The 27,431-nt window shown below is 43.7% G+C and overlaps 1 long non-coding RNA gene across 2 annotated transcripts in view; it reads right to left on the reverse strand.

The window, feature by feature from the left end:
• Nucleotides 1–27,431, reverse strand: part of LOC117361536 — a 260,260-nt gene that overhangs the window by 164,735 nt on the left and 68,094 nt on the right. The window contains exon 1 of one of the 2 annotated variants that reach the window (XR_004539680.1): nucleotides 24,603–24,711. The exons of the other annotated variant lie outside the window; for it this stretch is intronic. This is a non-coding gene — a long non-coding RNA (uncharacterized LOC117361536). Of the gene's footprint in view, nucleotides 1–24,602; nucleotides 24,712–27,431 lie in introns of those variants that run through there. 2 annotated transcript variants of the gene reach the window in all.

A 27,431-nucleotide genomic window follows, 5' to 3' on the forward strand; every position in this document is an offset into this window, starting at 1 on the left:
GAAGTGCAGCAAGGTCCCTCGATGACTACTGCTGCCTCTGCTCCGGAAGAGGTTTAAGTGACATCGAAGGGGGGTGGACCAGAAGCCGCAGTCATCGCGGGACCATGCCGCAACTCCCTGCTTCTGCCAGCCCAGCCCCCCTCCGACGTCACTTACCTCTTCTGGAGCAGAGGCAGCAGAAGTAGTCATCATGGGACCTTGCTGATTTGGATGGAAAGGAGCATAGCAGGGTGGTGGAAGGAGAAAAAGGGGGTCAGGGTGGTAAGGAAGGGTGTGGAGGGAGAGAAAGGGGGTCAGGGTGGTATGGAATGGTGTTGAGGATGAGAAAGGAGGTCAGGGTGGTAAGGAAGGGTGTGGAGGGAGAGAAAGGGGGTCAGGGTGGTAAGGAAGGGTGGTGAAGGGAGAGAAAGGGGATCAGGGTGGTAAGGAAGGGTATGGAGGGTGAGAAAGGGAGTCAGGGTGGTATGGCAGCATGGTGAAGGGTGGGAAATGGGGTCAGGGTGGTATGGCAGCGTGGTGGAGGGAGAGAAAGGGGCAGATGCTGATGGAATTGCAGGGAAAGGGGAAAGAGATATAAGGGGGAAGGATACTACAAGAACGAGAGGGCATTCGGAAAAATTGAAAGGGGACAGATTCAGAACCAATGCTAGGAAGTTCTTCTTCACCCAACAGGTGGTGGACACCTGGAACGCGCTTCCAGAGGGAGTGATAGGACAGGGTACGGTATTGGAGTTCAAGAAGGGATTGGACAATTTTCTGAAGGAAAAGGGATAGAAGGGTATAGATAGAGGGCTACTACACAGGTCCTGGACCTGATGGGCCGCCGCGTGAGCGGACTGCTGGGCATGATGGGCCTCAGGTCTGATCCACCAGAGGCACGGCTTATGTTCTTATGTTGCATGGAATTAGGTTGGAGGGAGAGAAAGGGGGCAGATGCTGATGGAATTGCAGGGAAAGGGGAAAGAGACATTAGGGGGAAGGTAACTGTATGGAATTGGGTTGCTGAGAAAGAAAAGGGGCAGATGCTGATGGAGGTTTGGGAAAGGGAGAGGAGAGAGTGAAATGCCAAGATCATTGGGGTGTGGGGAGAGGGAAGGGGAGGAGAGGAGAGAGATGGCAGACCATTGGTGAAGGGAAGGGAAGAAGATGGATGCCAGACCAATGGAGGTGAAGGGAGAGATGGAAGGGGAGGCATAAAGTTTCTGGAAGGGGAAAAGAAGGAGAGAAGATGCCATATAGAAGGGGCAGAGGGAGGGTAGACAATGGATGAAAGGAAGAGTGTGACAAGAAGATGAGGAAAGCAGAAACCAGAGAAGACAAGGTAGAATTTTTTTTTTTTTTTTTTTTTGCTTTAGGGGAGATGCATTGCTGTTTCTGTGGTGTTGCATTGTATGCAGAGTCCAGCTTCTTGGTGCTTCAGTTTAACCTTTGTCTACGTATTTTTATTCTATCTCCCCATTTACAAAACTGTAGAGCGTTTTTTAGCGTTGGCATCTGAGCTGTTACCACCGTGGCTAAAAACCACACTACAGTTTTGTAAAAGGGGGAGGGGTTAGTTTGTGATTACATTTCATACTAGGCGAAGGTGTTTTTCTGTGTTCTGTGTGTTCGAAAAGACATGGTTTTCTGTTAGGATTGATCTGTACTAGTCTGGCTTGTTTAGTTTTACAGTGGGTGTATTGATGTTGTACTGCTCACTGCAGTATGTAAGATGCTGCCTTTGCCTAGGTATACTTTTGTGTAATGTGTGGATTGTTACTAAAAATCATGTTTTTCATACAGATGGGGGGGTGTCAAAAAAATGATGGGCCCCAGGTGTCACATATGCTAGGTATGTCACTGCTTAAAACATTCACTTCCTATCTAGTGTTAGGGTGAGGTTTAATCATGATTATGGGAACCATTTAAGTGGATATCTGGAAGGTCCTGATTTGCTCAGACTCCTCAGGCCCTCAGGTACCTCAAGGCCCTCCCAAGGGACGGGGCCTGAGGAGTCTAAGCAAATCAGGACCTTCCAGATATCCTTCATGGGCCGCAATTGTCGTGCGTGCACTTGTCCTTGAACAGATATACATGAGCTTGCAAATGGAGGAAATGGAAAGGCACGATTTTGTCTCACTGTAACTGAGCACTTTTTAACTTGCTAACATAGTAGATGACGGCAGATAAAGACCCGAATGGTCCATCCAGTCTGCCCAACCTGATTCAATTTAAATGTTTTTTTTTTTTCTTCTTAGCTATTTCTGGGCGAGAATCCAAAGCTAGAAGCAGAGACCCTGTATTAGAGTCATGTAAAATACTTAGCATTCAGGCTTGGTCCCAGATATATTTGCAGAATTTTAAGAACCTGATCTTATTTGCTCACAATTACAAACCCATGCAGATTGGAAGCCCCAATGCTGTCGAGAAACACAGCAACATTCAAGCCCTCTTCCTTGGCAATGGCAGCCTGCAGCCTCCAATCATATGGAATGCATTTAGGAGAAAGTGCTATCATTTATTTTGATAAACACTGAATGCAGATGGCTTCATTTTTTTTAAAAAAAAATAAAAATCCATTTTATTCATGGGCGGCCAGGGCTTTGCACAGACTGGATGATTGGTTCACAGACTTGGGCAAGACTTTTGGAAATGTCTTGTCTTACATGTCAACTTTTGGTTTTTTAGTCCTTGGGCTTCATTTTTCAAAATGCATATAAACAGGGCAGTACATCTACTCTATGACAAATTTAGTGGAAAAAGACAGCTCTCATTTATCAAAAAGCCTGACCCTCCCTCAACAAATTCTTACGACATCGCTAAATTATTTCTGTAGCTGTAAGACGGCCCCTGGCGAGATATCAAGTGATGAGAGATATCTCCATCACTCGACGTCTATCACTCTGCTTACTGCTATGAAACTTACCTCTAGCATTCTGCTTCTAAGGCTGTCTCCGAGAGACTTTGTCACCCTTCATCTTCCACCACTCTCTCCATAGTGTTGACAAGCCTCCCCATGTTGCTTTGTCCGCTGCAGGCACTAAACTCAACGCTAGGTTCTGCGTAGGCTTTGGCATTGAATTTTCAATTTTTTAAAGCCAGCGGATGACTTAAGTGGCCATGGGTTAGTATGTAAAGATAGAGCAGCTATTTATGTGGTCTTATTTATATACTTTGGCCAGATAGATCTGAATATTTGGGACCTAATCTGACTCCGCCCCCTGGAATGCCCCGGCATAGATGGCTTTAAGTTTGGAGCTATCTAGTCATTTTCAAAGAGGATGGTCAGTTAAGTGCCACTAAAAATGACTGGATAGCCAAGACCAAGTGAGTTAATCGGTCGGCGGCCATTTTCAGACAGTTAACTTGCTTTCAATATCGACAGAGCATCTACAGTCTAATTTCTTGAGGAATCCCTGAAGAGAGCTATCGGGTTCCGTGTAACCCAGTCTGGAAATCACTGTTGTAATGTCTAACTTTTTCTGCTTGGTGTTGACTTCCTCCTACACCTCAACTTCTGCTAGAAGGTGGTCATCACCTCTTCCCCCTTCCCCCATTAAATTCAATAGCTGTCTCTCCAGCCCTCGGTTTCTCCTGCTGCTTTGTGTTACTCTGATCTCTTCAGTTAAACCCTGCTGCTTCTATTCCCCACACTTTCGTTAGAGCAGATCTCCCAACCATACACCCTTCACTTCACCCTCTCTACATAGGTGCTAATTCTACAAACGCTCTGGGGCCTGAGCACTGTCCAAATTCTCTCCTGTACTGCCTGGGAAGCAGAAAGGAAGGCCGGTGTTTCTTAGGTTACTGCTCCAACCTCCCTCTGTAACCTATTGGATGGCTAAGAAACATCTGACCAATGAGCTAGAGGAGGAGAGAACAGCAGCAGGGTAGGCCGCACACATTTGGAAAGGATGCAATCAAAAACAGAACAAAAAGTCAAACAAGTATTAAAACATAGCCAACGCTTCTGCAAACAAAGGAGGAGAACATAATTTCACTTGTGCTAGGGTTACCAGATTTTCCGGAACTAAAATCCACCCCCAGGCCTGCCCAGTCCCACCTGTTCCTGCCCAGTTCTGCCCCCCCGGCCTTTCAACCTGTTCACTCGTCGGGAGGGCATCTGCGTAGGCGCTGGTGTGACGCGATGATGTCACACGCATGCACGCATGCATCCGCACATGCGCAGATGCCGTCCCGACGTCGCTCCTAGCTGGAAGCTTTTCAAAAGCCAGACAAAGTGCTGGGGTTTGAAAAGCCGTCCGTGGAAATCCGGACATCTGATAACCCTAACATGTGCCCATGTTGCTGTCCTTCCATTAAAGGGGAGGGGGGGGGGGATTCTGATGCAAAGGCATTTTGACATAATCCCACAGATGGTAGCGTCAGCCCACTGGAATGGGGCGGGGCCACTTGTCCACTTTTTTTCTTGAAAAAATCTGGTAACTGCAGAAATGGGTTAGAATGTCGCAAATCTGAAAAAAACCTAACTCAATGCAGTGAAAGCACGGATGTTTTGAAAAGTCATGCAAAGAAATTATCATCTAATCTAATCTTCCATTTGTGAGTCGCACATACCTATACAGACTCAAGGTGACAGAACAAAGAGGAAGGGGAAAGTTGTAGGGGAAGGGGGCATGGAGAGATCAAGGAGGAAGGGGAAAGTTGTAGGGGAAGGGGGCATGGAGAGATCAAGGAGGAGGGGGAAAGTTGTAGGGGAAGGGGGCATGGAGAGATCAAGGAGGAAGGGGAAAGTTGTAGGGGAAGGGGGCATGGAGAGATCAAGGAGGAGGGGGATAGTTGTAGGGGAAGGGGGCATGGAGAGATCAAGGAGGAAGGGGAAAGTTGTAGGGGAAGGGGGCATGGAGAGATCAAGGAGGAAGGGGAAAGTGGTAGGGGAAGGGGCATGGAGAGATCAAGGAGGAAAAGGAAAGTTGTAGGGGAAGGGGGCATGGAGAGATCAAGGAGGAGGGGGAAAGTTGTAGGGGAAGGGGGCATGGAGAGATCAAGGAGGAGGGGGAAAGTTGTAGGGGAAGGGGGCATGGAGAGATCAAGGAGGAAGGGTAAAGTTGTAGGGGAAGGGGACATGGTGAAGCAAGAGGAGAGTCCTAGAAGTAGGGGGTGCTATACAGAAATTAAGACAGTTAATTGTCAAAGAGGTGAGTCTTCAGGTTTTTTCTGAATGTGGTGTAGTTTGTCTCTTTCCTGATAGCTTCTGGTAGGTCATTCCAGGTTTTTACACCCAGTTAAGTTAGCATAGAGTGGAAAATGTGCTTGTAGTGGAGGTATTTTGTGGATGGCAGATTTTGTTAAGGAGTCTCTTTGATGTCTACCAAACAGTAGAGAATAGTTGGATGAGGGGGGGGGGGGGGGGCTGCTGAGTTTCCGTATAGAAACTGGTGTAGGATACATGATGATTTTTCAGCTATCCAGGGCCTGTGAACAACATTTTGTTTAAAGCATAGGGTGCAAATATATTTCTGGACTGAAACTGGGTGAACCGAGCCTAAAACTCCTTAAGCATCTCCGTTTGCGATAATACGCTCGTATCTCTGGCCTCGGATCAACTGCTGTAGGTGATCACTAGAAGAGAATGAAGTCAGTCCAAGGCTTTCTTCACATGAAATTAAACTTGCCAAGGATGTTTGGAAGATGTTTCACATTTTTACTGACTTCCTCTGAAACATTTTACAGTACTATATACCCTCAGAGGGGGACAGACATATAGATCTCAATCTGTATACTTTGGAGGAAAGACGGGAAAGGGGAGATATGATAGAGACGTTTAAATACCTACGTAATGTAAATGCGCACGAGTCGAGTCTCTTTCATTTGAAAGGAAGTTCTGCAATGAGAGGGCATCGGATGAAGTTAAGAGGTGACAGGCTCAGGAGTAATCTGAGGAAATAGTTTTTTACGGAAAGGGTGGTAGATGCATGGAACAGTCTCCCGGAAGAAGTGGTGGAGACAGAGACTGTGTCTGAATTCAAGAGGGCCTGGGATAGGCAGTGGGATCTCATAGAGAGAGGAAGAGATAATGGTTACTGCGGATGGGCAGACTGGATGGACCATTTGGTCTTTATCTGCCATCATGTTTCTATAGCCATAAAGTTGTATGACATCACGATGCAGGTGTAAAGAGCCTTAGCCAATAGGGAGAGGAGAGTGCGTGCGTTAAAAACACTAGCGTGCCTTCGTAAAAGGAGCCCTTTGGCTTCAGTTACTAATAGATGCTCAGATCTCATCATTTTATTATTTTCTAGAGGCTTCTCTGTTACCATAATTGTTGTTCATTTTCACTGGTGGTCTACCTCTCTTTTGCTCTTTCTTGCTCATTCCTTACTTTTAATGCACTTATTGATGGTTATTTGTAGTGTTTCTACTAAAAAAAATTGTAAAGCTCTCCCTTTAAACCTAGTCCAAGGTTGACAGCTGCACTAAAATTTCCAAGATTAAATAAAGGGGTTTCAGTAAGGGCTCAATTATCCCTTCAAATGACCAAAAGCCCCGGGCAGTAATTCATGGGTGACTAGCACTAGACCCGAAGGTCTAAATAAACCCTGCCCAGTATATCATGATTACCCTTATTTAGAACATTTAATTAATAATATTAATAAGGAGATATGGTGGTGATATGAATTTGAACCCATGAAATCGAAGATCCAGCTAAGTGTATTAATTGATTGATTAACTGATGCAAGTTTGGAGTGTATTTCATATTTTTGTTATTTATTCTTCATGAACTGATGAACGGAGACATAATGGTGATATGATATGAACTGAACTTTGAACTTTTCAAATCTATGAATTTATCAACTTTTGAAGCTACTATTTTATATATTTATGAAATTATTTCACTGACGTTTGATGATTTTTTGATATTGATTTTTGTGGGGGGTTTCCAATATTTCTTCCCCTCCTTTTATTCCCTGATTGGATGCACGTTTGAACTTTATATTCATTTAATATTATTAATTAAATGTTCTAAATAAGAGTAATCATGATGTACTGGGCAGGGTTTATTTATTAATAATAATAATAACAGCTTATATACCGCAATACCGTGAAGTTCTATGCGGTTGACAAAGATTAAGCAAAGGTACAAATTGATTGACTTTAAAAGGGGAGGAAGAAAGAGGGTTAATAGGACAGGAAATCCATTTTTGAGGAGAGAGTGATCAATAGAACAAGTTAATCGCTATAGAGGGGAGAGAGAAGAGAGGATCAGTTGTCTGGATACTTTAGGAACAGGTGTGTTTTCAGACGTTTCCTAAATTCCTCATAAGATGTGGGCGAAAGCAATTGTTCTAGGTCTTTACCCCACGATGCTGCTTGGTGCGAGAGAAGATGTTCATGGTGTTTTGTCAATTTACAACCTCTCACTGGGGGGAAAACGAAGTTGGAATGTGAGCTTCTCTTGTGTCTGTTGGCTGAGAAGACGAAAAGGTCAGTTATATAATTAGGGGCAAGTCCGCGTAGTCCTTCGGGTCTGGTGCTAGTCACCTATGAATTCCTGCCCGGAGCTTTTGGTCCTTCGCAGGGATAATTGAGCCCGTACTGAAACCCCTTTATTTAATCTTGGAAATTTTAGTGCAGCTGTCAGCCTTGGACTGGGTTTAAAAGGGAGAGCTTTACCAATTTTTTAGTAGAAGTTCTTTGAGTACTGGTATTTACATTTTGGGGGGTTTTTGAAGCCTATTTGTAGTGTTATCATATTTGCTCACTTTTAAAGTCCATATTTGATTGATTGTTACATTTATTTTATGCTGTATCATACGTTTTTCTTTTCTTTTTTTAATTTTTATTCATTTTATAAACCAACATCAAGTGCAACATATTATCAAACAATTGTACAAAATAACCAGCACTTAATTCCATCAAAGGAAATAATACATATCCCATCCCCCCCCCCAATCCTTTCATACAGTATAAAGATAAAGAGTAATACAAGGGGAGAGTGTGGCGCAATGGTTAAAGCTACAGCCTCAGCACCCTGAGGTTGTGGGTTCAAATCCATGCTGCTCCTTGTGACCCTGGGCAAGTCACTTAATTCCCCCATTGCCCCAGGAACATTAGTCAGATTGTGAGCCCACTAGGACAGACAGGGAAAAATGCTTGAGTACCTGAATAAATGCATGTAAACCGTTCTGAGCTCCCCTGGAAGAATGGTATAGAAAATTGAATTAAACAACAAATGATCAAGGCCAACTAATTACAATAAAATAATAATTAAAGGCATATCCCCACCCCTCCTGGATGTGTATAATCAAAGGGCTAAAACCAATATTCAATCTTTAGAAAATTTTGTCAATGGGTCCCAAACATCCTTAAATTTCTTATAATGTCCCAATTGTATTGATCTCATACGTTCAAATTTATAGGTTTGGCACAATTGTTTGAATAATTTATGCATGCATTTTTACATGGATTCCCAATTATTTAAGTTTGCATTTCATATTATGGATATATTCCCACATATGTCTAGACACCAACACCTTTACTTTGCATATTATATCTGATTATATCCTTATTGTTTTTGATAATCATTTATAGTGCGATTCATTTTATGCTTTAAGACAGTGGCCTCCAACTCAAACCCTTTGCAGGGCCACATTTTGGATTTGTAGATACTTGGGGGGCCTCAGAAAAAAATAGTTAATGTCTTATTAAAGAAATGACAATTTTGCATGAGGTAAAACTCTTTATAAATCTTTCCTTTTGGCTAAGTCTTAATCATAATATTGTCATTTATAGCTAAAGAGACGTAGGATCAAGAAACGGTTTTATTTTACTTTTTTGATTATCATAAACATACCGAGGGCCTCAAAAGAGTACCTGGCGGGCCACGAGTTTGAGACCACTGCTTTAAGATGTCTCTTTCACTTTCGGTAGCAGTACTCACCCTGTGCCCAGAAGGAGAATTTCTTGCCTCCAATTCAAAAATGTTGATTATTTTATATTTCAACGTTGTTCTCCGCATGACTCTCTATATGTGGTACATCAGACATCCCGGACCCCTGAGGAAGGAGTGTTTCTCCGAAACACGGACTGTGCTGGGTCCACACTCCATGTATATAAGAGCCATTTTTATGGATTACAATTTTGTATAGACTTTCAGTCAAGATTCCTGCACCTTGTACATTCCACTCTGCAGTTTTTTTCCTTAAGATGCGTTTTACAATCGTTTAATTGTGTATGTATTTTATATGGATTTATCAATGTTTATGCCTGTATTTTACATTACATATGGTTTTTATATATGCTTGTTTCTTCTGGTCAGTCTGTTATTATATATTGTTTGTGCTTACGTATCCAATTTTCTTTCTGTTAGTGTTTTCCCAATCCCCTGAAGAAGGCATTTTCGGATGCCGAAACTGGAATCCTATTTGGGACGACTCAGAAGACTTGTCTTATAAAGATAGGTCCCTATTCATAGACTTCTGACGTTCAAAGAAACACTTGTCCAACATGAATGATATCAAACCATAGACTTTTAAAACCATTTGGTTATGTTTATTAATAAAGTAACTGTTTGGTTGATTTGGGACATCTCATCTGCCTCTTCTTGTTTGATTCTTGTGTACAATTGCCATGATATAGGGTTACCAAATTTTTTTTCTTCAAAGAAAGAGGATGCGTGCCCCCCCCCCCCGTGTTCCGCTCTTGCCCCATCCCCATTCTGCCCACAGCCCTGCTCTGTTTTGCCCCTCCTACCTCAGCCCTACACAAACCCCTCCTGACGCAGCTCTGAGCGCAAGAACAGGATGGGGGCAGGACTGGGTGAACTGGGTGGGCCTGGGGCAGGAGCTATGGGTCCAGATTTTACAATAGTAAAATATGGTAACTCTAACCTGGGGTTACATGAGTGTCAAGACTGAGGGAACTGTGTTTTCTTTCGTCTCTCCCAACTGCTGCACTTCCTGGGGATCCTATCAGCTGGTTCAACACAGCTTTCCCTGTTCAGGCTCTTGTCCAGCAGCAGAAGGGGGAACCCATCGGCACGATGCGGTACGGCCCCCAATGTGGTCACCAGCGGTGGACTGATGCCGGCGTCTGAGGATCTCCTGTGGCCTGCCCTTCTCACCCCTCTCCTCGGCGGACTTGCACTCCTGCAACTGCGTTGCTGGACACATCGAAGGGAAACCGGACTTCACTTCAGGGGTCTGCTGTCGGCGGCGCCTGGTCTTGCCTATCCGGTGATTGGTGTCACGGTGGTCTTCGTTGGCGTGGTTCCTGGTCCTGCTTCTTTGGTGGCGGCCGGTTGACCCGGTTCTGCAGACTGAACTTACGATCAAGCTACCTCAGAGACTTTTCTATCTCTTAAATTTGTTTTATTTAAATTTTTAATTTTTTTATCTTCTTTCATTATTTCCATTTTCTATTTCTTTGATTTTTGATCTTAGAAACATATTACAAATTTTAATTTTAATCAGGTACTTTAGCCTTTGGGACAGATAGGGTCGTTTTTCTCAAGTACCTGATTTCATTTTACTTTGATACTTTGTAAACCGCTTAGGTCAGGGGTGTCCAATGTCGGTCCTCGAGGGCCGCAATCCAATCGGGTTTTCAGGATTTCCCCAATGAATATGCATGAGATCTATTTGCATGCACTGCTTTCAATGCATATTCATTGGGGAAATCCTGAAAACCCGACTGGATTGCGGCCCTCGAGGACCGACATTGGACACCCCTGGCTTAGGTCAATAAAATGCAGGAGCGGTAGATCAAATCTTAAATAAACATAAGCATACTTAATATTGTATAATGCTTTAAAAGGAAGAGAAGCCCTCCCCTGTAAAATCTTATGAAACAATGGAAGGGAAGGGGAACTTGCATACCGCTTTTTTGTGGCTCTGGCATTTCAAAGTTTCCATTCAAAGCGGTGGGCACTGGAATTTCAAGTTTATTTAAAATTTCTTTTACCGCCTAATCAAACTTCTAAGCGGTGTACTATAATAAAAGTCTATGCAAAGTCCAAATGCAGTAAAAGAAGATTAAAATTAATAATTCGAGACATCATTAAGGATTGTTAGTACAAGTAACTTCCCTCAATAAAATGTTATAACATAAACCTTAGATCAGTGTCCCACAAACTTTCTCAAGCCGCGGCACACTAAAACTAGTAGCCGCGACTCAAGGCACGCAGAAGTGCGCAGATGTCGCGGTGACGACATCACGGGCATGTGCGACTTCATCACTTCGATGGCCGCGCCTGCGCGAAGGCCGGCCGGAGAGGAGAGGTGCTAGCGCCCGCTGATTGCCTACAGGACATGCCTCTCGCCATGAAAGGCACATCCTGTAGGCCAGGGGCGGGCAACTCCGGTCCGCGAGGGCCGGAATCCAGTCAGGGTTTTCAAGATTTCCCCCAATGAATGTGCATGAGATCTATTAGCATACAATGAAAGCAGTGCAGGCAAATAGATCTCATGCACATTCATTGGGGGGAAATCTTGAAAACCCGAGTGGATGCCGGCCCTCGAGGACTGGAGTTGCCCACCCCTGCTGTAGGCAGTCAGAGGGTGCCGGCAGCTCCCCTCCTCTCCAGTGTGCCGCGGCACATCTGAAATCTCAGGAGGCACAGTAGTGTGTCACGGCACACAATTCGAGATACACTGCCTTAGATGAACAAAGACAAAAGGGAAAAGGGTAAAAACTACAGTATTCTGAGAAAAAGGAAACAAAAAAAGGACAAACAACAGGGTGGGGAAAACTAGAATGGAAACGAGGTAATTAGTCCGTACGAGGACAGTTATGGTCCACAAGCATCTTGGAACAGAAATGTTTTTAGTTTAGTTTTCAACTTATTTAGAGATCTAATCTAATCTTCCATTTATGAGTCGCACATACCTATGCAGCAGGGGTGTCAAAGTCCCTCCTCGAGGGCTGCAATCCAGTCGGGTTTTCAGGATTTCCCCAAAGAATAGGCATGAGATCTATTTGCATGCACTGCTTTCATTGTATGCGAATAGATCTCATGCATATTCATTGGGGAAATCCTGAAAACCCGACTGGATTGCGGCCCTCGAGGAGGGACTTTGACACCCCTGCTATACAGGCTCAAGTTGACAGATTAAGGAGGAAGGGGAAAGTTGTAGGGGAAGGGGGCATGGAGAGATCAAGGAGGAAGGGGAAAGTGGTAGGGGAAGGGGCATAGAGAGATCAAGGAGGAAAAGGAAAGTTGTAGGGGAAGGGGGCATGGAGAGATCAAGGAGGAAGGGGGAAGTGGTAGGGGAAGGGGCATAGAGAGATCAAGGAGGAAAAGGAAAGTTGTAGGGGAAGGGGGCATGGAGAGATCAAGGAGGAGGGGGAAAGTTGTAGGGGAAGGGGGCATGGAGAGATCAAGGAGGAAGGGTAAAGTTGTAGGGGAAGGGGACATGGTGAAGCAAGAGGAGAGTCCTAGAAGTAGGGGGTGCTATACAGAAATTAAGACAGTTAATTGTCAAAGAGGTGAGTCTTCAGGTTTTTTCTGAATGTGGTGTAATTTGTCTCTTTCCTGATAGCTTCTGATAGGTCATTCCAGGTTTTTACACACAGATAAGTTAGCATAGAGTGGAAAATTTGCTTGTAGTGGAGGTAGTTTGTGGATGGCAAGATTTAGTTGGATTCTATTAAGGAGTCTCTTTGATGTCGACCAAACAGTAGAGAATAGTTGGAGATGGTTCTTCACGTATGGAATTGGTATGGAATTCCAGAGGGAGGGAGGGAGCGGTAACTGTGAAAATATTAGATCTCATTGTGTTCATATATTTTAAGGACGGAATGGTGAGGAGATGCTGAGTCAAGGAGCGAAGAGCCATACATGGACTTTAAGGGATAAGGAGTCTGTCAATAAATTTGGGCTTTTTACTTAGACTAGTTTTAAATGTTAGTAAGAGAATTTTATAGCTGATTCTCTGTTCTACTGGTAGCCAAAGTGCCTTGGACAGAAGGGGGGAAACATGATCATATTTGTTTTGCATTAAAAATGATTTTGATCGCTGTGTTTTGCACTATCTGAAGACACCTTATTTCCAGAGGATCAAGTGGCCGCCCTAGTGCAATGCCATGCAATGAGAGCTAATTTTATGATGGCAACTGGATGTTCAGATTAATGGTTAGCGCATCAATGTGGGAACTAGGGAAACAGAGTGGGAACCAGGGGAACGGAGTTTGAGATCAACTATTTTGATGGCAACCACCGATAGGCAGTCTATCAAATCGCATCCCCTAGCCCTGACCAAGCATGAGCCAGGATTAGAACCCCTGCCATAGACAAGGCAGGTCTTAAGAGGCCCCTTGTATGTGTAGGGGGGATAGAGAGAAGGAGATGCTGGGCTACAAGGCCCGGATTCTATAAATGCTGCCGTTATCGGCAGCTGCCTTAAAAATAGCCGTTGATTGCGTGTCAATCACACCATTTATAGGATCACAGCTTCGGCCAAGGTAGCACCGTAAATGTGGGACAGGGTTTTCAAGGCGCCTACCTTTCACATGAATTGTGCCTACGGAGGCGCTTTACGATGCCCAGTGCCACTTCCGGCATTAGCCACAGTGGCATTGCGCATCATAAAGTGCCTCCATTGGCGTCTACATTTTGGGTTTTAGATTAGATTTTCAACTTAAGTTAGGCGCCAGTGGGGCATCGACCAGCGCTTATCCTAAGGTGCCATTTATAGAATATGGGCCCAAATGTGGGTAGAGAGGAAATTCTGGGTTACAAGGCAGTGGCATAGTAAGGGTTAATAGCACCTGGGACGGTGAGGCCCCTTGCCCCCCAAGCCCCCTTCCCTTTCCCTGTACCTTTGTAACTTCTCCAGCGTGAGCAGCATGCCCATGTCGGTGTCCGCTCGCCCTTTGACGTCACTTCCTAGGCGTAGGTCCCGGACGTGATGTCAGAGAGAGCGCCGATGCCAACACGGGCAGCAATCCTGCGCCGGGGAAATAAAAAAGTGATGGGGGAAGGCAAGGGGCGCGGGGTGTGGAGAGGAGGGGATGCCACGCCCTTAGGAAAACCGCACCCGGGGCGGGCCGCTCTTCCCCGCTCCCCACTTACTACACCACTGCCACAAGGGTATGGGGAGGGGAGATGCAGGTCATGGTAGAATCATGTGGGGAGACCATGGAGTTTGTCAAGGAGATATGTGAGAGGAGGATGGTGAGTAAAGTGGGTAGAAGGTGAAAGAGAAGGGAATAGGAGACCAGGGAAAGAATGAAGCAACAAAACTAGGGGATGAAAGAAATGGAAAGTTAATGGGGAAGTGAAACATAGATAGGGAACTCAAAACAAGATGATGCTCCGTTCATCTTTTACTGTGCCAATAGGATTTGAACTAGGGTTACCAGATTTTCCCTAGACTTGCCCCCCCCCCTGTCCACCCATCCCAGCCCTGTGATGCCCCAGCCCCACTCCAGCCTGGTCCCCCATGACTGCTCTCGTCAGGCAGGAGGGCATCCATGCTTGCGCAGATTCCCTCCTGTCGGACAGCGATTTCTTAAAAGCTTTTCAAAGCCCGGGCAAAGTGTCGGGTTTTGGAAAAGTCGTCTGGACCACTCGGACGTGTCCGCAAAATGAGGATATGTCCGGGGAAATCTAGAAACCCTAAATTGAACCAAATGTATTGGTTTAACAGGTAAAAAGCTCAAGTTAATTGAATCTGCCTCATATATTTTTATTCTGTGCTACATTTTTTTTTCACTGTTGTTTGGTTTATCCAAGGTCAGAATTTAGCGTTGGGTGTAAATGAGACTGCTGGCTGAGCGTGCTTTTGTTTATCACATTTTTGGGTTGAATAAGACATAAGTCATTTTGTAATTATGTGCCACGCAGGAATAGAGCGCAGAGACACTGAGTAAGGAGAATGTTCCGTACTTAACAACACGTAACTGTCCAGGGTAACCTCCTCGGGAGACAAACGTTAGCAGCAGTGCAGAGAAGGCAACAGCTCTGCAAGAACACTCCAAGACCTTCAGAGGTCAAACAGAGAAACATTATAGCGTTGGGGGCAATTTTCAGCCCAGAGGAGCCATTGTTTTTTTTGTAAACATTGGCCACCATGGGGTTTTTAGGCCAGAGTGTCGAGCCACAGGCAGATTCCGTCTCTGAATGTCCGCCAGCATTTTATCCGGATATCAGCAATATTCAGGACCTGAATAACTACTTCGATAAAATTAGGTCAGTCTTTTTTTTTTTTTTTTGCCATCCTAAATCCACCCAGATAATGGACTGAATATTGTCGCTGATATGTACATTGCTTTGACTTGTCTTGTTCAGAAAGAGTGGCATAGCAAATACAAAAATAAATATAAAAACATAAACTATGTAGCTCTCAGCTCTGCCCAGACTTTGCCCCAGACCACCATAACACTGCCCAGATACCTCCACAGCAATCTGTCTGGATTCTCAGTGGTTTTATTTGAGTGCCTTGTGGATATGGCCCAGTCATCAGGACTTATCAGAACCTATCTGGATTAACTCCCACTAAAACTGAAATCTGCTTTTAACATGTCGCTAAACCGGTTCCTTAAACAACCTGCACCAATCAGAGCCTTAGGCCCCACCCCAGCGCATCCCAGTATGCCCTGGGAAGGGGAAGGCCACCATTTTGAAGAGGTGAGCCTGCTGGACGGAGGAAGTAGGCATCCCTCTGGCCAGCCACGGTAAACAAGGCATGGGGGAGGGATGGGGTGGGTCATCAGAGGCACGGGGGGATGTCGGGGGGGGGGGAGGTATAGCTTGACAGTGGGAGTGAGTAGGCATCTCTCCTGTGGTCGGGTGGGGAGGGGGTCATGTGGGGAGTGTTTCTTGATGTCGGTGGTGGGAGGGAGTGGGCATTTCTCCCACTGTCATGGGGGGGAAGGTTGCTTGACTTTGGCGGGAGGGAGTGGGCATCTCTCCTGCGGGTCTTCGATTTGGGCTTTTGTTTCTGTGCAAGTGCTGATCACTATCACCAGTGAAGGGCACATGCAAATTTAGTGAACCTTCGCTACTCTCTGCCAACCTAATTTGGAGAATGAGTCGCCTTTTTGAAATCGCTCCAAAAATGGCTGCGACAGCAGCCCATCGTTTTTTAATGCAAAGTTTTGAGAATCTAGCCTTTAAATACTGACCCTCATAGTAAACAGAAGAAAAAGACTAGCTTGGCCCATTCGGTCTACTCCACCTAGATCACACTTCTTCCTTTTCAATCAATACAACTTTAAGTATTTACAGACTTTACTCTAGTTTATCAGCAAAGCTATTCTCCTTAGTTTTATGGTATGGCTCCAGAAAATGGAGGATGGAAGGAGACATCTGAGTTTTACTTCCATTGAAAGTTTGGGTCGCAATAGAGTAGATCTTAGTAGGACGCTTTAACTCCAATGGCTCAGGAATGATGAGAACCACCGGAGCGCTTGATCACCTATTCCAATATTTGCAAGTCTAGTGAAAAGGCCGGGGTGTTCAATGGTATCGAAGACGGCACTGAGATCTAGAAGGACCAGTAGCCCATCATTTCCTTTGCCTAATATGCTCCAGCAGTCATCGATAATGTCCACTAGGACCGTTTCTGTGTTATGGAATGGTATGAGGAGAGGGCTTGGAGTTGTGATAGTATGGCCTTTCAAGGATCATGGAAATGAAGGGAAGGTTGAAGACCAGTCTGTGCCTCTAACCTCTTAAATACAGTTCATAACTTATAACTTACAGAAGCATACCTCCAATCGCATTGGCTTCCGATCCCAGCAAGAATACAATTTAAATTCTACTGTCTACTATTTAAGACTTTATACGGAGTCAGTCCAAACTACCTGAATAACCGCCTCATCCACAACACCGCAACCAGACATAGGAAAACTCACACCCCATTCTCATACCCTCCAATTAAAGAGGTCAAACGGAAAAAACTATATGATGGCCTCCTGGCCACTCAAGCAGCCAAACTAGACAACCAAATCGCCAATCTACTGACGGCATCCCTCGACTACAAGACTTTTAGAAAAGAAATAAAGACCCTACTCTTCAAGAAAACTCTGAAAAAAGAAATAATACCGCAAGTCTCAAACTCCACCTCTCACTAAAGCCAACTACCCCAAACAAATAACCTTAACCATTTCTTACTCTCTTTGAAAATGACCAATTTTTTTTTGTAAGTTCTTGTTGTAATACATCTTGGATAATTATTTTGTAATCCGCCTTGAACTGCAAGGTAATGGCGGAACAGAAACCCCTAAATAATGTAATGTAATGTAATAACCTGATATGTACAGTTCAAACTTTCTTGATGGACAGTTCAATCAAAGCACAAAAAGGAGAAAATTTCTCATTCCAATCCAGTCTCAGTATATTCCACCAGCGTCAGGAAACAGCACGTGGTATTCTCCATCCTATTCCTTGACGATCCAGAGCTTGTTTGTCTGACATTGCTGCCTGGACGTCCTGCCACCACCTGAAACTAAACTTGTCCACGACTGTGCTGCTCCTCTCCCTGCATTCTCCATTTCTGTAAATAATACTGTTATCATTCCTGTCTCCTCTGTTCGCAATCTCGCACATCCAACAGACTGCTAAAGCCTATCACTTCTATCTCTACAACATTACCAAAATTTGCGGACCCTTGTCTACACCCTCATAACCTCAAACTTTGATTACTGCAATTTACTTCTAACAAATCGCTCTTTGAACCGCCTCTCCCCGTGCACTTTGTACAAAATTCTGCTGCATGACTTAGTTTCTGCCAACATCACTACGCTCACATTAGCCCCTCTCCTCAAATCACTTCACTGGTTCCCTATCTGCCTTCACATACAGTTCAAACTCTTATCACTAACCTACAAGTATGTCTATTCTGTAGCCCCTCAGTATCTCTCCTCTCTTGTCTCTTGTTATATGCCTTCCTGAGAACTCCATTCCTCAGATAAGTTGCTTTTATCTGTAACCTTCTCATCCACTGCCAATTCCAGACTTAGTTCCTTTCATCTCACTGCCCCATATGCCTGGAATAGACTACCTGAGTCTCCGTGTCACACCCTTTCCCATGTTCAAAAGTAGGGTGGAAACCCACCTTTTCGAAATTGCCTTCAACGCTTAACCCTCTTCTCTTTGCCCATCACCCTTGCCTTCAACTCATAACCTTTTCCCCTGTGCCCCATCACCCTAGCCAGCAGTTTAAGCATCCTCCGCCAACTGTAACCCTGGTATCCTGTTTGTCTTGATTGATTAGATTGTGAGCTCATTCGAGCAAGGACTGTCTCCTTCATGACTCTGTACAGGCACTCTAGAAATAATTAATAGTAATAGTAGCAGAAGCTGTCCTTTCATCCTTTCTCCATGTTCCTATGTTCTTCCATTCCCTCGCTACAACTGTCTCAGCCATTTCTTTTCTTTTCTGACTGCCCACTCAAATTTCACAATCTCATTCTTCAGTCCCCCATCGGTACTTCACTTAACTATCAACTTTCCATCTCTGCCTGTCAGTTCCTAGTTCTCCAATTTCTCCTGTCTTATTCCTTCCCTGTCCTATTCCTTTCTCTTTTACACCCTCCCCATCACTAGACTTCTACCCTTTGTACTCACCATCCTCCTCTCATTCTTGACAACTGCCGTGGTCTGTCCTCCATGGTTCCACTATATTCAGCATCTCCCTTCCCTCTTCCTTCTAATACCCTTGTAGCTCAGCACCATCTCTCTCTCCCCCCTTCTCTCTCACTTCTAGCCCTGCATCTTCCTATCTCCATTCTTTCTCTCCCCCCACTGTTATAGCCCAGCATATCTCTGTATCCTCCTCTCTCTCTCTCTCTCGTTATCTTCACCTACACTTGTAGCTCAGTAACTCCCTATCCCTGGGATGTATACCATCTGGTCCAGTTGATTTATTACTTATTAACTTGTCGATTTTGCTTAGTACATCTTCCAGATTCACCGAGATTTTTTTCAGTTCCTCTCCATCATCACCTTTGAAAACCATTTCCAGTTCAGGTAAATCTCTTACATCTTCTTCTGTAAAGACCTAAGTAAAGAATTAATTTAGTTTCTCTGCTATGACCTTATCCTCCCTGAGTGCCCCTTTTGCTCTTTGATCATTCAATGGTCCCACAGATTGCCTAAATGTACCTAAAAAAATTGTTATGTTTTGCTTCTTTGGCAAGTTTGTCTTCATATTCTTTCTTAACTTTCTTTATCATTGCTTTGCATCTAACTTGCCAGTGCTTGTGTTTCTTCTCATTGTCTTCATTCGGATTCTTTTTCCATTCTTTAAAGGATATTTTTTAAGTTCCAATAGCCTCTTTCACTTCACCTTTTAACAATGCCAGCTCTCGTTTCCTCTTCTTTCCACCTTTGTTAATACATCTGTTCTGGGCTTCCACGATGGTATTTTTAAATAACATCCATGCCTGGTTTACAGTCCTAACCTTTGCAACTGATCCTTTTACCTTCTTTTTAACCATTTTCCTCATTTTATCATAGTTGCCCATTCGAAAATTAAATGCCTCTACAGTAGATTTCTTTTGCGATGTCCATAGGCCATTATTGAGATTCCTAGGATAACCAGCATAAAATCTGTTTACTACTTGGGACCTGGGTTGGCCAAGTTTCAAGTTTTATTTAAAATTTGATGCAAACGCTTATAAATATTTCCGTGGACCGAAAGACCCAAATTGGCTGTGCGAGAAATGGCGGGGCGGTGCAAATGGGTGACGTGCAGGAGCCTTCCTGAGGCCTAATTTTCCCTTAAGCGATCGTCTTGCCTTGCATTCAAACCATTGCAGACAAATGCTTATTACTAGACTTTTATGAACATCGACTCCAGTTACTCACACGCCTGAATGCTATTGCAACTCGGTCATCCTCTTTCGCATGCAACAGGATATGCTTTATCACACCCTTTAGGGGATCTCATTAGATCGGAGCCAGGAAATGTCATCCTAAATTTAATTAGATCAGACAAATTGCAGTGGCAAATTACGTGCTTTACAGCGTACTCAGTGAGAATAATTTACTCCAATTCCCATGGCTAGCAAAGCCAGAGCATAGCAACAATCCAGAGTTTCAGGCTTTGGGGCTTATCATCCTTTAGGGAGGCTCATTTAAGAATACTAAAATATTGCGTTGGAATGACGTGCAACAGCAGAAGGCTGCCCAGTGTTTCAGCTGGCTCTCCACTGCGTTTCCTACAAAGAGTCGTAAATATTTTGCTTTCCAGTGAGAACGGTGCGACTTTTGTGATTAGGCATACCAATGGCAAGAAACTGTTCGCAGTAATTCTTTTTAAAGGAAAATCCCTCAAGGTAAACTGGCGTACCATGCCAAGTGATCTTATAGGGCGTTGTCCACTGCTCTAATTATGACCATCTGTAACAGGGCAGCACAATAAAGGAACATATATGAGCAACTTGGCAAGAGAAATTGGGTACTCCTGCTATCTCTGCTAGGGGACCTTTTCCTTAGCCTAGCAGTAGACTCCTGTCTTCAAAACCATACCATAGTCCATGCAATTTACAATGCTAAAATAGTACAATGCTAAAATGTTGTAAATAATAATAACTGGGTTCCTACTTCCTTGGACCATTACCCTTCCCTATATTGCACCCTCTTCTTCTGTTCCAGTGTACAAGTGTTTTGGTACAGGAATAAGTGTAGGGAACTTGATGTCTTGCCTGACAGTAGCACACATCTGGAACCTTCCTAATCAGCGTGTCCTAACGTGGACCATATCTGCTTTCACTCCCAGAGAAGAGCGGGCCCCTAGAATCGGAGATGCTTCTGAATGCAATAGCTGTGGGGGTCGTGAGTCAAAAATGACAAGGACTAGGGAACACTTGATGAAGTTACAGGGAAATAGTTAAGCTCTGGAACGCGTTGCCAGAGGTAGTGGTAAAAGCGGATAGCGGAGCTGGTTTTAAGAAAGGTTTGGACGAATTCCTGGAGGAAAAGCCCATACTCTGTTATTAAGACATGGGGGAAGCCTTAGCTTGCTCTGGATCGGTAGCATGGAATGTTGCTACTCTTTGGGATTCTAGAATCTTGTTACTCTCTGGGATTTCGGAATCTTGCCATTCTTTGAGATTCTGTATGGAATGTTGCTACTCTATGGGATTCTAGAATCTAGTTAATCTCTGGGATTCTGGAATCTTACGATTCTTTGAGATTCTGCATGGAATGTTGTTATTCTATGGGATTCTAGAATCTTGTTACTCTCTGGGATTCCGGAATCTTTGAGATTCTGTATGGAATGTTGCTACTCTTTGGGATTCTAGAATCTAGTTAATCTCTGGGATTCCGGAATCTTGCTATTCTTTGAGATTCTGTATGGAATGTTGCTATTCTTTGGGATTCTAGAATCTTGTTACTCTCTGGGATTCCAGAATCTTGCTATTCTTTGAGATTCTGCATGGAATGCTGCTACTTTTTGGGTTTTGGCCAGGTACTAATGACCTGGATTGGTCTACTGGGCTTGAAGTAAGGCTATTCTTGCTTGGATTCTATTGATTTTGATTGAGAAACGTGACAGGGGGCATTCCCCCAAACAAACAGCCAACTATTTCTACTTAGCTTGCAGATTTAATGTCTGCTTTTTGTCTCTTTGACAAATGCTGACATTTGAATTCCAGTCCAATGCTGATCAGAGTATGCAGAAAAGACAGTTTACATTACTACTAATTTGAGAAGGAACGTGAAGGTCTCCAGTCAGCCCTAATGCCGAAAAATCATACTGTAGCCTTCACCTCTAAAACTTTCCTCTCGTGTTGCTAAAACCTTGCAGCTACAACCCACCCCCTCAGCCAGGTCTTTTATTTAAGGAGTTGTGTCACTGGGCGAGTTTTGCCGTGTCTAGTCGCAAGTCTGTAGCACTATCTCCTTAGATAAGATAAACGGTGTGTGTCTTCCAGCCACTGAGCATCCGACCAAGTTGTTGCTCAGCTCGGACAGCACTTTTTATATCCCAGTACAACTGAGGAGAGGAGGAGGACTTAACCACTGAGCAGCAAATGTTTTGCCTCTCCTCCACCCCAAAAAGCAGCTGTCCTGCTCTTCGTCCTTTCATCAAGGGGTCACTCGGAGAAATTGAGAGGGGACAGGTTTAGAACAAATGCTAGGAGGTTCTTTTTTACCCAGAGGGTGGTGGACACATGGAACGCGCTTCCGGAGGTTGTGATAGCCCAGAGAACATTGCAGGGTTTCAAGGAAGGTTTAGATAAGTTCCTAAAAGATAAGGGGATTGAGGGTTACAGATAAAAGAAGAGGTAGGTTACAGAAATGGACAGGAACCACATTACAGGTCATGGACCTGACGGGCCGCCGCGGGAGCGGACCACTGGGCGCGATGGACCAATGGTCTGACCCAGTGGTGGCAACTTCTTATGTTCTTATGTATCTCACAATGCACCTGCACCACCAATGGTAGGGAGAAGCAGTGACCGTGCACTCCAGCTGCCCTGTGGCTACCCTGTCCCTCATGCTTTGTGTCTGGAGGAAGAAGTGGGCAAAGGAAGGGAACAATGGTTCTATAGCTACATGACACCAAAATACGAGTATAAAATTGAGAAAGGGGGGTGTTAGAAGATGACCCATCAGCTTACTCACACCTTTCTGTAGCACAGCTCACACCCAATACTTGTGATCACATATTTCTTTGATATACCGTCCATCAACATTTATCTAGACGGTTTACAGTCAATAAAAAATATTTAAAAGCAAATGTTAAAATAGGAAAAAAGAAAATTCCACCACATGATAATTAAATGTGGAGGGAGGAGGAGGATACATATATTACTGGAGACTGACATGACAGGGGAGGAAGGTACAAGAGAGGTGGTAAAAAATATATCGAGATAAAAAAATATATAAAGGGGGGGGGGTGGGGGGATGGATAAAACATTAGGAGTCAATTCATCTCTAAAGAGGCGTTTGGAGTTGAAAACCTGAAATGAATGTCATTCCCGGGAAAGAAAAGGGCTCCTGGCTTAGGTATCGTAGGCATCCTTGAACAAAAAAGTTTTGAGTTTTGTCTTTTAAAAAATTTTTTTTTATTGTTTTACAAACTAAAACAGTGTAATACATTTAATTACAAGAATTACACTATTTAATACAACCGATATAAAGTACCATATTTTCACCCACTCACCCTTCTCTCATTATAAATAGTATAAGACATTTTTAGTGATTACATTGTTATGAAAAATTAATATCAATTTCCCAAATACAGTTCCTTCCCCCCTCCCGCCCCCACCCCTAGATGTGTAAGGGAAAAAAAAATAGAAAGATACATAAACCATTAATGCGAGGCAGCAAATACAGTCAATGAAAGAATGAATGCAGAATGTTTGGGGCCCAGTGTTTCATTTAACAAAGTGTGGAGTCCATCGAGTTTTGTCTTGAATAATGTGAGAGAAGGTTCTTGCTTTATGTGCAGGGGAAGAGTGTTCCAGAGTGAGGGCGCTACGACTGAGAAGATGGACTTTCCGGTGGCGTCGTAGAAGATTTCTTGAATGGAGGGGACAACAAGCAGAGTTTGATCATTTTGAGCGTAGTGCACGGGTTGAAGCGTAGGGGATGAACTATTTACTTTACTTTACATTAATGACTTATTTTCCGCCTTTACCTTGCAGTTCTAAGCGGATTACAGTATAAGACATCTGGACATTTCCAGGAAGTTACAATTTAGGGAAGATTACAGTTCTAAGCGGTAAATAGTATAAGATAGCTGGGATTTTCTAGGAAGTTACAGTTGGGGAATGCTTACATAATAGATGCAAGGAATTACAATTTAGGGGACGTTTACATAGTAGATGTAGGGGGATTACTGTATAGGGAAGGATTAATAGAGGAGGCAGAGGGGAGAAGTTGGAGAAGGGAGGAGAATTGAGGAATACTAGTTGGGAAGAAGAGTTTAGGGTTGGTTACTTGTTAGGGTCGGTTGGGAGGTTGTATAGTGTTTTTGAATAGTAGGGTTTTGATTTCTTTTCGGAATGATTTAAAGTCACTTGTAGATGATAACAAGTTGGAGATAAAGGGGTCCAGTTTCGCTGCCTGCGTCGCTAGGAGGCCGTCGTACATCTTCTTTCGCTGAGTTCCCTTGAGCGAAGGATAGGCGAATAGGTTCTGGGTTCTTCTTATTCTGGATGTGCAGTTGAAATTTAGACGGTTGTTGAGGTAGGTGGGTGCAGATCCGTTTATTGCTTTGTATTGTATTTGTCAATAAAGGCAGGGGCATGGTGTGGTTTGATTTTATAGGTGAGAAGTAGAATTTTGAATGTGATATGGTGAGGAATTGGAAGCCAGTGGGCATTGTGTAGAAGCGGAGTGACGTGGTCAAATTTTTTTGCATGGTAGATAAGTTTAACTAAGATATGTACACAAGCAGCAAAACTCGACAACCAAATCTCCAATCTACTAATTTATGACCCCAGACCACAAAACATTCAGAAAAGAAATAAAGACTCTACTTTTCAAGAAATTCCTGCAAACGACTTAATTCCACTAGTTCCTTCCCACTTCCCAATACCTTCAAGATTCCCCAATGCAACCTCATCTACTCTTTTATCTCCTCTAGAAATTACCAAATATCTTCTTGTAATACTTTTTTAGTAATTCTTTTGTAATCCGCCTTGAACCGCAAGCCAATGGCGGAATAGAAATCTCTAATGTAATGTAATGTAATTTTTACCTGTGAAGCGGATATCTTCCAAAGTATCTGATTCTGAGAAGCTTGCAGAAGCTGAGCATGAATATGTGTCAGCGCTCAATATGGTCCATAAATTCCTGAAGCAGCCATTTTTCGAAATGCTGAACTAGATAAGAACATAAGAACATAAGAAGTTGCCTCCACTGGGTCAGACCACAGGTCCATCGCGCCCAGCTGTCCGCTCGCGCGGCGGCCCATCAGGTCTGTGACCTGTGTAGTGGTTTCTGACTATTTCCATAACCTACCTCTAGTTCTATCTATAACCTACCACTAGTTCTATCTGTACCCCTCAATCCCCTTATCCTCTAGGAGCCTATCCAAACCTTCCTTGAACCCCTGTAATGTGCTCTGGCCTATCACATCCTCCGATCAAGATAAGTTTGTTTCATACTTGATTTATGATAAGAGAAAAAGAAGGTGTATGTGGCGGCTTGGATATTTTCTGGAGGTTTTTTTTGTTTTGTTTTTGCCAATGAGTAATTTACCTTTCAAATCTGAGGAGGGTTCTCTCCCCCGATGGGGATCTGAGGCTTTTTTTCTAGCATAACATATATTTTTTTTCTCTTGTTCACATCCTTATATTGTTGACCATAGAGGCGAGGTTAGCTTTCATAAACTATAAAAGATCGCAGAAAGAGGAAGACAGGCAAAAATATCTGGAAAAGATAAGAGGCAGGTCAAGAAGTCAGGAGAGCAAAGATACAAATGGAAGAAAAAAATAGCTGACGTTAAAATGGGGAGACAAGACATTTTTTAAAGATATATCAGTGATAGCAAGAAGTGCAAAAGTGGCATTTTGAGGAGGAATATATAGAACTTGATAAAGAAAAGGCTGAATTGCTTAACAAATATTTATGTTCTGTGTTTACGGCTGAAGTGCTGGCAGCAGGACCGCAGAAGACAAACACGAATAGGGATGGAGAAGTAGTAGACCCTGATCGATTTTCAGAGGGTTGTATTCGTGAGGAGCTAGCTCAATTAAACATAGACAAAGCGATGGGGCCAGATGGTGTACATCCGAGGGTGCTGAAGGAACTTAGGGACCTTTTCAATGCTTCTCTAGAGTTGGGAGTGGTACTGGAGGACTGGAGAAGGGCAGATGTGGTCCCTCTACATAAAAGTGGAAATAGGGAAGAAATGGGGAATTACAGGCCAATAAATCTGACTTCTCTGGTAAGCAAATTAATGGCAACACTTTTTTAAAAAAGAATGGTGAAGTTTCTGGAATCCAGTGGATTACAGGACCGGAAGCAACATGGATTCACTAGAGGTAGGTCTTGTCAGACAAACCTAATCAATTTCTTTGACTGGGTGACCAGAGAATTGGATAGAGGGAGTGAACTAGATGTGGTGTGTTTAGATTTTAGCAAAGCCTTTGACAGTGTTCTACACAGACATCTAATAAATAAGCTAAGTGCCCTCAGGATGGGCCCCAAAGTGGCAAGCTGGGTCAGGAACTGGTTGAGTGGAAGATGACAGAGGGTAGTGGTCAATGGAAATCGCTTAATAACAGTGATATGTCTCAAGGCTCTGTTCTAGGGCCTGTTCTTTTTAACATTTTTATAAGCGATAATGCTGAAGGGCTGACAGTAAGATTTCCCTCTTGGCAGATGATACCAAAATCTGCAATAGAGTAGACAAGCCAGATGGTGTGAATAACATGAAGCTTGAAGAATGGTCTGAAATTTGCCAGCTAAAATTTAATGCTAAGAAAGGCAAGGCCATGTATTTGGGCTGCAAAAACCCAAAGGAATGGTCCAGTTTAGGGGGTGAAGAACTTATGTGTGTGACAGAAGAGCGAGACTTGGGCGTGATTGTATGTGATGATCATAAGGTTGAAAAGGTGTTGGCGAAAGCTAGAAGGAGGTATGGTCAATAGGAAAAAGGAGGTATTGATGCCCCTGTATAAGACTTTGGTGAGACTTCATTTAGAATATTGTGTACAATTCTGGAGGCCGCACCTTCAAAAAGATATAAAAAAGATGGAATCGGTCCAGAAACCTGTAGCACAACAATCGCGTGATAGGGAATGGCAATATCAGTGTGTCTTGGCGTCTTCTAACGCGTTTGTTGTTTGTATGTCCCCTGAGGAAGGCAGTTTATACTGCCGAAATTGGGATCCTAGATGGGACCTTAGTTTCCATCCTTGGTTTATGAGATGAGTAAACCCATATTACCATATCAGTAAAGGAAATGTTGGTTGATTTAGTCATCTCACTTGCCTTCTTTTCAGGGTGGCTCAGGATGCTGCCACACTGATGCTTTGGGTCGGGAGGGAGGTGGGGTTCACAGTAGAGAATGACACGGTGACAAAATTCATCACCGTTCCCGTCCCCGCGGATAACCACGGGAAACCATCTTCATGTCATTCTTTAAGGAGAGAGGGAAGAATCAGAGTATAATTGGGCACAACCACTGACCCACAAGCTTTGCTTTGAAGAATGCTGGTGTAGAAGGACTGAGGTTGAAATAGACACTAGAAAATGACATGGGATTATTTCCCGCGGTTATCCGCGGGGACGGGAACGGTGATGAATTTTATCACCGTGTCATTCTCTAGTTCACAGCTCTGAACTGCCATCACTTCTAGTTCTTCAGGGCTAGAGGGGTTTGTGGCTCAGGACCACTGGAGCTAGTGCTTCGGGGGACATTTGTTTTTTTTCACCGGTGATTGTTTTTGCCGGTTGGGTGAGAGTGCCAGTTAACTGAGATTCTACTGAACTTTTGAAACCAATAGGAGGACATATTTTGAAGTAGTTGGTTTAAAAAAAACAACAACTCTGAATAAATTCCTGGAGATAGATATGGGGG

The sequence above is a fragment of the Geotrypetes seraphini genome, chromosome 5 (assembly GCF_902459505.1).
Source record: "Geotrypetes seraphini chromosome 5, aGeoSer1.1, whole genome shotgun sequence".
NCBI classification, from domain to species: Eukaryota; Metazoa; Chordata; class Amphibia; order Gymnophiona; family Dermophiidae; genus Geotrypetes; species Geotrypetes seraphini.